This window comes from Salvelinus fontinalis, chromosome 13 (assembly GCF_029448725.1).
Source record: "Salvelinus fontinalis isolate EN_2023a chromosome 13, ASM2944872v1, whole genome shotgun sequence".
Taxonomy (NCBI): Eukaryota; Metazoa; Chordata; class Actinopteri; order Salmoniformes; family Salmonidae; genus Salvelinus; species Salvelinus fontinalis.
In genome coordinates this window covers 47089118-47102744 of record NC_074677.1, presented here as the reverse complement: position 1 = coordinate 47102744, position 13627 = coordinate 47089118, and positions in this window count along the sequence as shown.

Genomic DNA, 13627 nt, shown 5'->3' with positions numbered 1-13627 from the left:
ATATATGTTTGTATTTGCATTGCAGCTACTGACTCTTCCGAACAAAAATAGTGGCACAAGAGAACTTGATTGAGTGGAGTAGATTATGGGGGGCTCGCGCATGGAAATCACCACCTATTCCATTCTCCTTCAGAGCCTTGTGTGTGTGAAAGTACAGACCTTGTCGAAGATAGAGCCACCACCGGTGGACGGGCTTAATGTTATAGCCCATAGATCAGGAGAGAGGCGACGCTTTATTTTCGCCAGGAGAGAGATAGTTCACCACCGCCTTGCGGTTTTATGTTGGGGATATGTCAAGCAGATGAAAAGAATGGCTAATGCATAAGCAAAACTCGGTGGTCCCTGCACTGCGCGCATTGAGATAGGGTCTGGTGAGGATTTAGGGTCGGTTCGAGGCCCATGCATTTTGAACTCAAGGATATAAATTGATAGTGTAATTCACATATACGCATGCACGCGCGCGCGCAAACACACACACACCATAAGTTTAAAAAAGCATTATTATTATTTTTTTTATAAAAACTCAAACATAAATAGAATAGGCCTAATTCTGTTCACACATTCAGCAGTCAATATTCAATAGTCTTAAATTATAAATATTGTTTTTCACACTGAAATTATTTATGGGACTCTGGAAAACTATTATTCTTGCTGTCTCAGGTTAACTCAGCACTAATAATAAAATATATTTTTTCGTATTTTTGGACCAATCAATTGCACACGCACAGGGTCTATTCAAATGGCTGTGGCTGTAGCTGATGGATGGCTGAGTGCTGAAGTCTACCTTCTGTATCCTATACCCAGAGGCTGTGAGAACCTGCAAATCACCCAAACCACAGTACACTGGGGCCCCATCATTTCAAACACATTGCTGTTCCCCTGGTTACGATATATTTGAATAGACGCATGTGAGATGCAAGCAGAGAATAGGCCTGTGCACTTGAGAGAAATGAGCGGCGGCTGATGGGAAAGACCTGGCTGTCACACCTGCTTCAAGTACCAAAACACAATATGCAATGCATGCAGTTCTTATATCAAATGTGATATTATTCATAAACATATGAAGATCTTATTCCCAGAAAGGATCTGTTGATGAACACCTACTGTCAAAAATAACAGGCTGAATTTTAACTTTATACTAAGATTTACATTTAGGCTACCAAGATGTTAAATTCCAGAATTCACCCCTCTCCACCGAACTGAAAGACGCCCAATAATCCTACACAACCCCCACTCCCTCTCTTACAACACCCTCTTCATCCCCTCTAGAATCCTAATGTTACCCTCCTTTGACCCTGTAGAATCTCTCTGCATCACAGTGGGTTACTGTTACTACTAATACTCAGACTCTTCCCCACACTGAGCGAAGCCTTCTATCCTGACTTATACCACTCTGATCATTCTATTTCACTAGGGGATTTCTCTACTATATCCAGCAGAGTTACTGAGAATTCCTCCTCACCTCTGTTCTCACCTTTCACCTCTGTTCTCTGTCACACTACTGTCTCTCCCTGAGAATGTTACTGTAATGACCAATGCTGGTGGGAGGGAGTGTTTGATACAGGGTGATCTGGTCTTGTAAAGGACGTATTTGCTAGCCACAATGTGGTTCTGTGTACTTAAATATTTTCAATACTACCTACCTAATTACAATAAATATGCAATTTTCAAATGGCCTTTCAATGAATAATCCAATATTCCATTATCCATTCTGCTGAGGTTGCTGTAGTGTTGTCTAACTCCATACAAAGAATCCACAAGGCAGGATACACTGTGTGAACCTATCAGCAATCCTGATTGACTCTCTAACATTTCAAATGCAACATGCACCAATATGAGAGACCTCTCGATGACAGAAATCTGTTGCAACAAGTCAATGGAAAGTTTACGGATTGCAAATGATTTGCTTGGTGGTATTGGGTGCTGTGGGGCTGGGAGTCTCCAGCTGGGTTTGTGTTTGTCCCTCTGTGAGAGAGAGCGGGGTGTTGATTGGGAGCCTGGCCCAGTATACTGGCCCCCAGCACCACTCCAACACACAAGAGGTCTGAACAGCTCTGGAATCAGGCAGGGTGTACACTGTTTGTTTTGGAGTCAGAAAGCATCTCATTAGTGCGTGTTAATTGCAGCTAATTGGCTCTAACGAGATGAACAGACAACCCGGTGGGATCATTCATACAAATAATTTGTAGAAAACAAAATTAATTACTAGATGCTAATTAAAGCCAATTAACACTGATTAAGCAATGCTGGTTATGATATGGGGAAGTGATAGATAAAAACAGTAAATACAAAAAAGCTGGAAATAAACAGCATAAAATAACAGCAACATATTAACACGTCTAGGGCTCACGAACCCTCTGAAGTAAGTTGATCTTCACCTGCATGTACAGCACTTTACCAGCTGTTGTTGATCTAACAAACAATGTAATAACTCATGTTGCTCTCTCTCAGCTGATTAATCAGAGACTCTCCTATATTGTCAATCACACTTCACCAGAGCTGGATCCACTAATCAACCACCACTCTGTTCTGAAATTCATAATGGCTTCACTGTAACACTGCAAAATTAAGGGCCTCACCTCAAACGATGGAGAGTGATGTGGAGAGAGAGAGTGAGATTGTATGTTCACACTTGTTGCAGAAACAGGGCTGGGTGAAAGAGCAGATGGTTTGGTCTTTGTTGTGGCCCTTTGTTAATGGTGATTGTCGTGGTAGCAGGAATCCCATGGCAACTGGCTCTCAGATATGGGCTTGTGGCTCAGCTGCCCTGCTAGTCCCAAAGAGGTGACAAATAAAGGTTTGGAACACTTAATAAAACCAAGACAAGCCAATCATATTGCATGTATAACGTGTATTCATAGAGGTAGTTAGTTCTATGAACATGAGATAGCTGTCAGTCTCTACTGAGACAGGATTTGAAATCCGCATCAACCCTCTTTCTGGACAGCTCATTAGTGTATCCTACACTATATATACAGTACATACAGTACATACACTATATATACAGTACATACAGTATCCTACACTGTATATACAGTACATACAGTACATACACTATATATACAGTACATACAGTATCCTACACTATATATACAGTACATACAGTACATACACTATATATACAGTACATACAGTATCCTACACTGTATATACAGTACATACAGTACATACACTATATATACAGTACATACAGTATCCTACACTGTATATACAGTACATACAGTACATACACTATATATACAGTACATACAGTATACTACACTGTATATACAGTGCATACAGTATCCTACACTGTATATACAGTACATACAGTTTCCTACACTATATATACAGTCCATACATAACATACACTATATATACAGTACATACACTATATATACAGTACATACAGTATATATATATATATATATATATATATACAGTACATACACTGTATATATTTACAGTACATACAGTACATACACTATATATATACAGTACATACAGTATCCTACACTATATACAAAGTATGTGGAAAGCCCTTCAAATTAGTGTATTTGGCAATTTCAACCACACCCGTTGCTTACTGGTGTTTAAAATTGAGCACGCAGCCATGCAATCTCCATAGACAAACATTGGTAGTATTGGTAGTAGAATGTCCTTACTGAAGAGCTCAGTGACTTTCAACGTGGCACCATCATTGGATGCCACCTTTCCAACAAGTCAGTTCGTCAAATTTCTGCCCTGCTAGGGCTGCCCCTGTCAACTGTTACTGATGTTATTCTGAAGTGGAAACATCTAGGAGAAACAACAGCTCAGCTGCGAAGTGGGAGGCCACACAAGCTCACAGAGCGGGACAGCTGAGTGCTGAAGTGCGTAACGGGTAAAAAATCACTACCAAGTTCTAAACTGCCTCTGGAAGCAACGTCAGAACAAGAACTGTTTGTCGGGAGCTTCATGAAATGGGTTTCCATTGTCAAGCAGCCGTACACAAGCCTAAGATCACCATGCGCAATGCCAAGCGTCGGCTGGAGTGGTGTAAAGCTCGCCGACATTGGATTCTGGAGCAGTGGAAATGCGTTCCCTGGCAGTCCGACGGACAAATCTGGGTTTGGTGGATGCCAGGAGCACACTACCTGCCCGAAAGCATAGCGCCAACTGTAAAGTTTGGCGAAGGAGGAATAATGGTCTGGGGCTGTTTTTCATGGTTCGGGCTAGGCCTCTTTGTTCCTGTAAAGGGAAATCTTAACGCTACAGCATATAATGACATTCTAGACCATTCTGTGCTTCCAACTTTGTGGCAACAGTTTGGTGAAGGCCCATTCCTGTTTCATCATGACAATGCCCCCGTGAACAAAGCGAGGTCCACACAGAAATGGTTTGTCGAGATCGGTGTGAAAGAACTTTACTGGCCTGCACGGAGCCCTGACCTCAACCCAATCGAACACCTTTGGGATAAATTGGAACCCGACTGCGAATCAGGCCTAATCGCCCAACATCAGTGCCCGACCTCACAAATGCTACTGTGGCTGAATGTTCCAACATCTAGTAGATAGCCTTCCCAGAAGAGTGGGGGGAAGACCAACTCCATATTAATGCCAATGATTTTGGAATGAGATGTTCGACAAGCAGGTGTCCACATACTTTTGGTCATGTAGTGTACGTTGTGAGAGGGCTCGGTTCTGACTAATTTAGACTCAAAGTGGTTCAAAATACAAAAAGTACGAATACTATTAATGAAATCATTGAAATCATTGAACCGCATAAAAGTAAGATGAACTGATATTTTTTTAATTGAATTATCTCAACATTCTTGATACTGTAATGTATATTTTGCAGTGATAGTTTCACCTTTTCACACCTTTGCGTGATGTTTAGTTGGAGAGGAAGCAGGGTAAATAACACAAGAGGCACCAGAAGGCTACCTTGAGAGTGTTAAGCAAGGTTTAAGCATCCTGACACACACAACACCTGCACCTCCTGTCCTCTCAGCAAGCAGCCCCGAAGGCCATTGAGAAATGACACACTTCAGCAATTTTTCAGGGCAGCAAGAAGTGGGGCAGCACTAGCCCCCTCAGTGCAGCACACAGCACATAGAGTGCTCAGAAAAAAACAAAGCACACCAGAACAGTCCTTGAACACTCCAATATACTGTATATGCACAACACCTACAATACCAGGCAAAAGTTTGGACACACCTACTCATTCAAGAGTTTTTCTTATTTTTACTATTTTCTACATCATACGATTATAGTGAAGACATCAAAACTATGAAATAACAAATATGGAATCATGTGGTAACCAAAAAAGTGTTAAACAAATCAAAATAAATGTTACATTTGAGATTCTTCAAAGAGGCCACCCTTTGCCTTGATGCCAGCTTTGCACACTCTTGGCATTCTCTCAACCAGCTTCATCTGGAATGCTTTTCCAACAGTCTTGAAGGAGTTCCCACATATGCTGAGCACTTGTTGGCTGCTTTTCCTTCACTCTGTGGTCCAACTCATCCCAAACCACCTCAATTGTGTTGAAGTCGGGGGATTGTGGAGGCCAGGTCATCTGATGCAGCACTCCATCACTCTCCTTATTGGTCAAATAGCCCTTCCATAGCCTGGAGGTGTGTTCGGTCATTGTCCTGTTGAAAAACAAATCATAGTCCCACTAAGCGCAGACCAGATGGGATGGCGTATCACTGCAGAATGCTATGGTAGCTATGCTGGTTAAGTGTGCCTTGAATTCTAAATAAATTACAGACAGTGTCACCAGCAAAGCAGCCCCACACCATCACACCTCCTCCTACATGCTTCACGGTAGGAACGAAACATGCGGAAATCATCCGTTCACCTACTCTGCGTCTCACAAAGACACGGCGGTAGGAACCAAAAATCTAAAGTCATCAGACAGATTTCCACCTGTCTAATGTCTATTGCTCGTGTTTCTTGGCCCAAGCAAGTCTCTTCTTCTTTTAATTTTTTTTATTTAACTAGGCAAGTCAGCTAAGAACAAATTCTTATTCTCAATGACAGCCTAGGAACAGTGGGTTAACTGCCTTGTTCAGCTCTGGGATTTTATCTTGCAACCTCTCGGTTCCTAGTCCGCTCTAACCACTAGGCTACTTGCCTCCCCAGTGTTTTTTAGTAGTGGTTTTAGTAGTGGTTTCGAGATGTGTCTGTTATTTGAACTCTGTGAAGCATTTATTTGGGCTGCAATTTCTGAGGCTGGTAACTCTAATGAACTTATCCTCTGCAGCAGAGGTAACTCTGGGTCTTCCTTTCCTGTGGTGGTCCTCATGAGAGCCAGTTTCATCATAGTGCTTGATGGATTTTGCCACTGCACTTGAAGAAACTTTCAAAGTCCTTGAAATTTTCCATATTGACTGACTTTCATGTCTTAAGGTAATGATGGAATGTTGTTTTTATTTGCTTATTTGAACTGTTCTTGACATAATATTGACTTGGTCTTTTACCAAATAAGGCTATCTTCTGTATACCACCGCTATCTTATCACAACACAACTGATTGGCACAAACACAAGAAATTCCACAAATTAACTTTTAACAAAACCTCATGAAGCTGGTTGAGAGAATGCCAAGAGTGTGCAAAGCTGTCATCAAGGCAAAGGGTGGCTTGTTTAACGTTTGTTTAACACTTTTTTGGTTACTACATTTTATTTTATACATTTTTGTATTTATTTTTGTATTTCACCTTTATTTAACCAGGTAGGCCAGTTGAGAACAAGTTCTCATTTACAACTGCGACCTGGCCAAGATAAAGAAAAGCAGTGCGACAAAAACAACACAGAGTTACACATGGGATAAACAAACGTACAGTCAATAACACAATAGAAAAATCTATATACAGTTTGTGCAAACGTAGTAAGATTAGGGAGGTAAGGCAATAAATAGGCCATAGTGGCGAAATAATTACAATTTAGTATTAACACTGGAGTGATAGATGTGCAGATGATGATGTGCAAGTAGAGATATGGTGGTGCAAAAGTGCAAAAAAACAAAAAAAACAATATGGGGATGAGGTAGTTGGGTGCGCTATTTACAGATGGGCTGTGTACAGGTGCAATGATCAGTAAGCTGCTCTGACAGCTGATGCTTACATGATTCCATATGTGTTATTTCATAGTTTTGATGTCTCCACTATTATTCTATAATGTAGAAAAAAATAGAAAAAAATTAAGAAAAACCCTGGAATGAGTAGGTGTGTCCAACTTTTGACTGGTGCTGTATATGTAACTGGACAGCTAGAGGTGAATATATATGCATGGGATTTTGCTGTGTTTTCCTATCATTTACCAAATGTGTTCCTCTCATCCAGTTGACTCGTGATTGTGTACTTGCCAAGTGCTTGCCCTGCTGGCAGTGTTTGGTCTGTGTGTGCCAGTACAGTATGACTGCGGAGGGTAGGGATTGGAGAGGTAGAGCTCTCAGGTATAAGTCTTCTCCAGCCTGCCAGCTATGAACCACCTCCAGCCCCACGGCTTCTGGGAGAGCCCATCAACGCCACGGCCAACAGCCACAAAGAGAAGAGGCTTAGCTGTAATCCGTATCGACCGCCTCTCCCCTCGTCTGCCAATTCATATCATGGATTTGTCTCGCTCAATGATGTGTATTCATCAAGACACACCCTGTTAGTCCATACCATTGATAGTCCTCAATTCTACCATCATCATTCAGGGCTCTACCAAAACTACCACAAAGGGAGAGGGAATGGTGCAGACAAATAAACATTTACATACCAAAGCCACCCAGGGAGAGTACAGTACATTAGGTTAATGAAGCAGGCTTCAGTGTCTCTAATCAAACAGCTCTGCTCAGTATGTTGGTGAATCAATCACACAGATCATGGTACAGTTTTGTCACGGAATAGACATTAAAAATCACCAGGGATTTCTCAGCTGACCCTCAAGATTACTTGAGTAACTGTTGGCTTGATGAAGCTGGAGGGCATAAGATGCCAGGCCAACAAGACCTGAGGGTATGTACTATGAGGCATTGTCAGTTCATACAATACTGTACAATATCAGGCTACATTAAGCCATGAGGCTACAGGCAAAGTAATTTGACATTTCAACTAAGACGTGTTTTATCTTGTTTGATGGTAAATGCATGCATTTTTTTTAAATGGTAAAACAATAAGCAATTTGATAAATATATTAATGTTAGGGAAAAGAGAGGCTAGATGAGAATGATAACATGAGGGAGGACCCAGGCAGTGTGACAGGGGTTGTGTGAGTGATGATGAGAGAGAGAGGAGGAGAGAGGGTTAGGTAGAGGACAGGGGAGAGCAGGAGAAAGGCTCCCCCAGGAGGAGAGGAAGCCTGGGGGCCTTGCAGTGAGAGGGCCCTGGGGACAGTGTGCCTGGAGCCCAGTGATGATGGTGATTGATGCAGGCACAACTCAGACACCCCAGACGGTCAGGAAAATTAAAAGGCTATTTTGTAAAGTTGTAAAGAGCAGAATGTCAGAGGGGCTGATGCGCCCCCTTTCCCCCTCCTCTCCTCTCCTCCCCACTCTGTCACGCTCACGCTGCAGCTTCTGTTTGGTCTCTTTAGTGTCATCAACCCCTCAGGGATAGGAGCTGTTATACGCCTTTCACTCACACTGGCCACGTCTGTGAGGCCATGCTGCTTCACTCTGTGTGTGTGTGCTGTATGTATAGTATGTATAGTATGTATAGTATGTATGTATGTATGTATGTATGTATGTATGTATGTATGTATGTATGTATGTATGTATGTATGTATGTATGTATGAATGTGTGTGAGAGCGAGAGAGAGAGAGAGAGAGAAAGAGAGAGAGAGAAAGAGAAAGAGAGCGCAAGCGAGAGAGAGAGAGAGAGAGAGAGAGATTGATGAAGTATTCAAAATCTGTACAACATCATAGTAGGATGACACTCAATAAAACAGCAATACATTTTGCTAATTGGAATTCTACCATGTTTTGAGTAATAATCCTATCTCCTCCGTAAACACAGCAAATATGCCAATATCAGTCAGGCATATGAATTTACTTTCATTTCCATATACAATAACCCAGACAACATTAAGGCTCAGCGTCTGTAAACCATAAAAGAGGAACTTCCTTCGCATTACTCTCTTATTTGTAGATCATTTCTCTTCAATTTGAATATAATTGACCCATATGACCTGAGGATGCACCCGGGCCCTGGATGGCAGCCCTGGCTGGGAGCAGCGTGTGTGGGGAGAGGAGATAGAGAGACAGCCTGTGTCGGGGTGGAGGTGCAGCCTATAGGGAGGACACACACAGCAGAGGTCAAACCTGTGTCAAGTGGGGCGTGGAGGCCAGCTGAGCTGCCCTGCCCCATGCTTTGTGCTCATTTAAGCAGCCATGGCCAGATACCGGGGGTGCATGGGAGGTGGGTTGGGGTGGGGGTTTTGGAGGGGTTAATGGGGGAGAGGAGGGGGGTATTGGGACTTGATGAAGCTGGAGGGCATATGGTGCCTGACCGACAAGACTTGAGGGTAAGAGAGACCTGTGGTGTGTCCCTGTCCAGAACACATGCCAACTCTCACACAAGCCAATCACCTGCCCCATATCCCCAACCTGTCCGTGTTTAATGCTCCTTTCAGATCAGTTACACACATATCATGGAAAATATCACTCAAAGTATCACCTTCATTAGGTCATTTAAAATGTTGCTAATATTTAGACTTTCATTGCAAATTGCACCAATTCCATATCCAAACATTGTTTTCTTTCTTTTATATTGTTGGATTTTTATTCATGATTTAGTTAGGGTTCTGATATGGGGAAAAATATTCCGTTGTAAGTTCTGGCTATAGACTCACTACCAACTATGATTTCTCTCCATAAACATAGCGTCAAGCAAACACCATAGCTATTTTAACAGATGACATAAAATGATAATTGACATTCAATGATCTGATGGGTGATGAGTATGACATATTCAATTAAAATCACAAACACTTAGTAGCTTCCCTTAAGCTAACATAATGTGTGACCTTATTGGTTTCTACCATGTTATCAGGTTCCTCTAGGTTGTTGGTGTGAGGGTATGTTGTGAAGGACTATATGATGTCATAGAGAGTGGAGTCCTGCTTATAAGGAGGGCCAGTAACCATGGGTGATCCATGTTGGAGCTATAATCAGGCCTGTGACCACGGCTCCTAGCTGGGTGATATGACTGGCCTGCTTCAGCTTATCATCTGCACCCACGCTACTCCATCTTCTCACTACAGACAACAGGGAGGGAGAACACTGTATCAATCGATCTGTGCTCACACAGCAATGTGCTTCTCAGGGGTCACTGAGTCTGGGTAATATGTACATTGTCAAGTCAATAGGAAAATATTAGCCAAACTGTTGAGCCTGGAGAAGGAAAAGATGTGGGAAAAATACAGACACAATCTGGTGTGCACACATGCATGCTCACGTCTAGGCTTGTAGTACAAGCATACACGTATTCACACACACACACACACACACACACACACACACACACACACACACACACACACACACACACACACACACACACACACACACACACACACACACACACACACACACACACACACACACACACACACACACACACACACACACACACACACACGGCTTGTGTGTGATTCCCTGTGTGTGTCTAGCAGCAGTGTCTGATCTCTGAGTTGTATGCGTGAGGGGTAGTCCAGGATGCTCCATTAGAATAAGAGAGCACCGTGACACACGGGGAGGAAGGAGCTCCACAGACTGGCGTCCCGAGGCAGCCGCCCACCCTTGTGTTTTCAGCTGGCCCCTCTTACACTCGCCCTTTCATCCAGTCCTCTCAGTGGGACCCAGCCCGATCCCGTGCACCAAACAGATGGGCGCCTCACAAAGGCCCCCGCGCTTCAGCAAGCTGGTGTCCTACATGCCCGATTACACCTCAATACCAAAGTTAGAATTGATACAGTGGCTCGTGGGGACTTTGTTTATGCATGTGGGCGTAGGGCACGGAGAACAAAAAAGCAAGAGGTAGTTAGAAAGCCATTTTCCTTTCCGCCGTTACAGCGCTGCACGCGTGGAGGAGGAAAATGATGCTCTGGTGAACCTGTGTCTCGTTCTCTAGGGCTGCGTTTGGAGGCAGTGTTCAGGTTAGGTGTGACAGCAGACACATTCATATGCACTCCATGGATTTATGTGCTGCCAGCCGACCATGGAAAATTCGAAGGAGGGAGACTTTCCTTTTATGAGAAGGAGAATATCACTGAGGAGAAAAGAAAATGCTGATTTACTGTGAGACATCCAGTTCAATAAAAAATGAACGAGAATGAACAACATGAATCATATTAAATCAATGAAGATATAATAAATGTGTCCTTATCCAACTGTACCCAGCAATACCTTTGTTTCCTCTCAACACCACAGTTCAACATTTTAGGTGGGAATAGATATAGTGAGATAGGGCAGCGGATAAGGTTACATAAATACGTTGTTGTATCAGGTATTAGGAAATGTATTAACTTTAAATCCTTTGCTGTAAAGCAGTGTTCACCAACTGGCGGCATGCGGGCTGAATTTGGACCACGGGTGGTTTTATTTGAGCCCCCAAGTTTCTGAGGAAAAAAATATAAGAAATTTACTGTAAAAACACCAGGAAATCAGCTACAAGTGATTTCAATTTAGGATATATTTTCCTAAGTATGCTCACGCATAATAGAGAGACACGTGATCATATACAAATGTAAGCAAGGTTTTAAATGATTATGATCAAATATTATATCTTCCTGCGGTCAATTTGCAGCCGACAAATTATATGTAATTATGTTCCGGCCCACCGACCATCCGCTCAAGAAAAAAACGGCCTGCGGCTGAATCTAGTTGATGACCCCAGCTATAAAGTAATAGTATAAAATTCAGTTTCCTATGAAGGGCCGCCCCACCTCCACCCCACCTCCACCCTTCAGTGTTGCTTCTGCACCTCCAGCATACGGTAGTACTCAGTCAATATAGTGATTGTATCTACAATGCTGTAAACACCAGCCAAGCGTGCATTAAGTGATAGTGGATATTGACAGGGAGGAGGCAGATACAGACAAAATAAACCATGAAGTATGTGTAGATGTAGGAGAAAGAGAGAGACAGAGAAACAGAGAGAGACAGAGAGAGAGACACACAAACACAGAAACATAGAGAGAGAGAAAGAGAGAGGGAGAGAAAGAGAGAGACAGAGACAGAGAGACAGAGAGACAGAGAGAGAGAGAGAGAGGGGGAGAGAGAAATAAAGAGAGAGAGAGGGAGAGAGAGAGAAAGAGAAAGAGAGAGAGAAAGAGAGAGAGAGAGAGAGAGAGAGAGAGAGAGAGAGACGGGGGGAGTGAGAGAATATACTAAAAGGCAGTAACACTGCATTGGTCACGATTTATCACAGCTCTTTGCAAGTACATTATAATAGAATAGAAATGGAAATACATCATATTTAGCCATGGTCCATGGATATACACTGCACATGCAGCTGCATGACTAGAAACATCTGTCTACCTACAGAATTCTTATCCACAATGAACGTTTGTGCTTTCTGCTGTGTTCAGGTTTTCACGTGTCTCCCTTTCCCCATCTTTCTCCATGATCCCTGATGTGGTGTCTTCTCTGTGTGTGCGCGTGCATGTGTGCGTGTGTATCTGTAAGCGTGCACATGCTCATGCCTGTGTGTGTGTCAAAACAGCACCTTTAGCCATCATATCCACATTTTTCATCTACATAAAAAACAAGCCGGGCTCTTATCAGCAGCCACTGTCCTTTTATTCCTCCCTCACTGCCCTCCCATCCCTGTCTGGGCTTCAAGATATGCTAATCGTTGTGTAAGAATATCCTGTCGTATAATTACCATACATTACCCTGTGCTCATCTCCGGATTAATTCTTCATGTGCATAATCGCATTGGGGCTTTTTTCCTCGCCCAATGTGAAAGGTGAGCCACGGGTAAATACAAGCTATCATTGATTGAATATCAGCCACATACTGTGTTGACAAATCTTGGCTTCAGGACGCTAGCTGTCTGTAGAGAGAGATCTAAAAAATGGAGTATTGATTTGCACAAACTATGCAGCCCAGAGTATATATGTATGTTACCAAGTGGAACATTTCTAAATCATCACCAAAGTAAAGTATTAGATAGAGAAGAAGGGAAAATATAATATGCGATTATAAAGTATATTCTGATGGTTAGATATGATTCTACCCTCTGGATTGTAGATGTCAGAGCAACAACCCTTAGTTAACTACCAATGATCAGTGAGAAACGGCTTAGAACGGCTTCATTATAATTTACTTAACAGGTGAAACCAAATAAACTAAAGTTTGATTGAGTTAAGCTTGGAGTAAATTGTGGAGAAACACCATCTATCCTTGTTTGTACCAGATGTGTGTGAGTTGTTTACCAAGCAGCCATTGTTCCCTGTAGTTCCTATAATCAAATCAAATCAAAACCAAATTGTATTTGTCACATGCTTGTAAACAACAGTGAAATGCTTAGTTATGGGCCCTTCCCAACAAGGCAGAGAGAAAGAAAATAGATAAATAATAGATCATTTGAAAAATAATAACACAAGCAATAAATACACACTAAGTAACGAGAACTTGGCTATATACACAGGGTACCAGTACCGAGTCGATGTG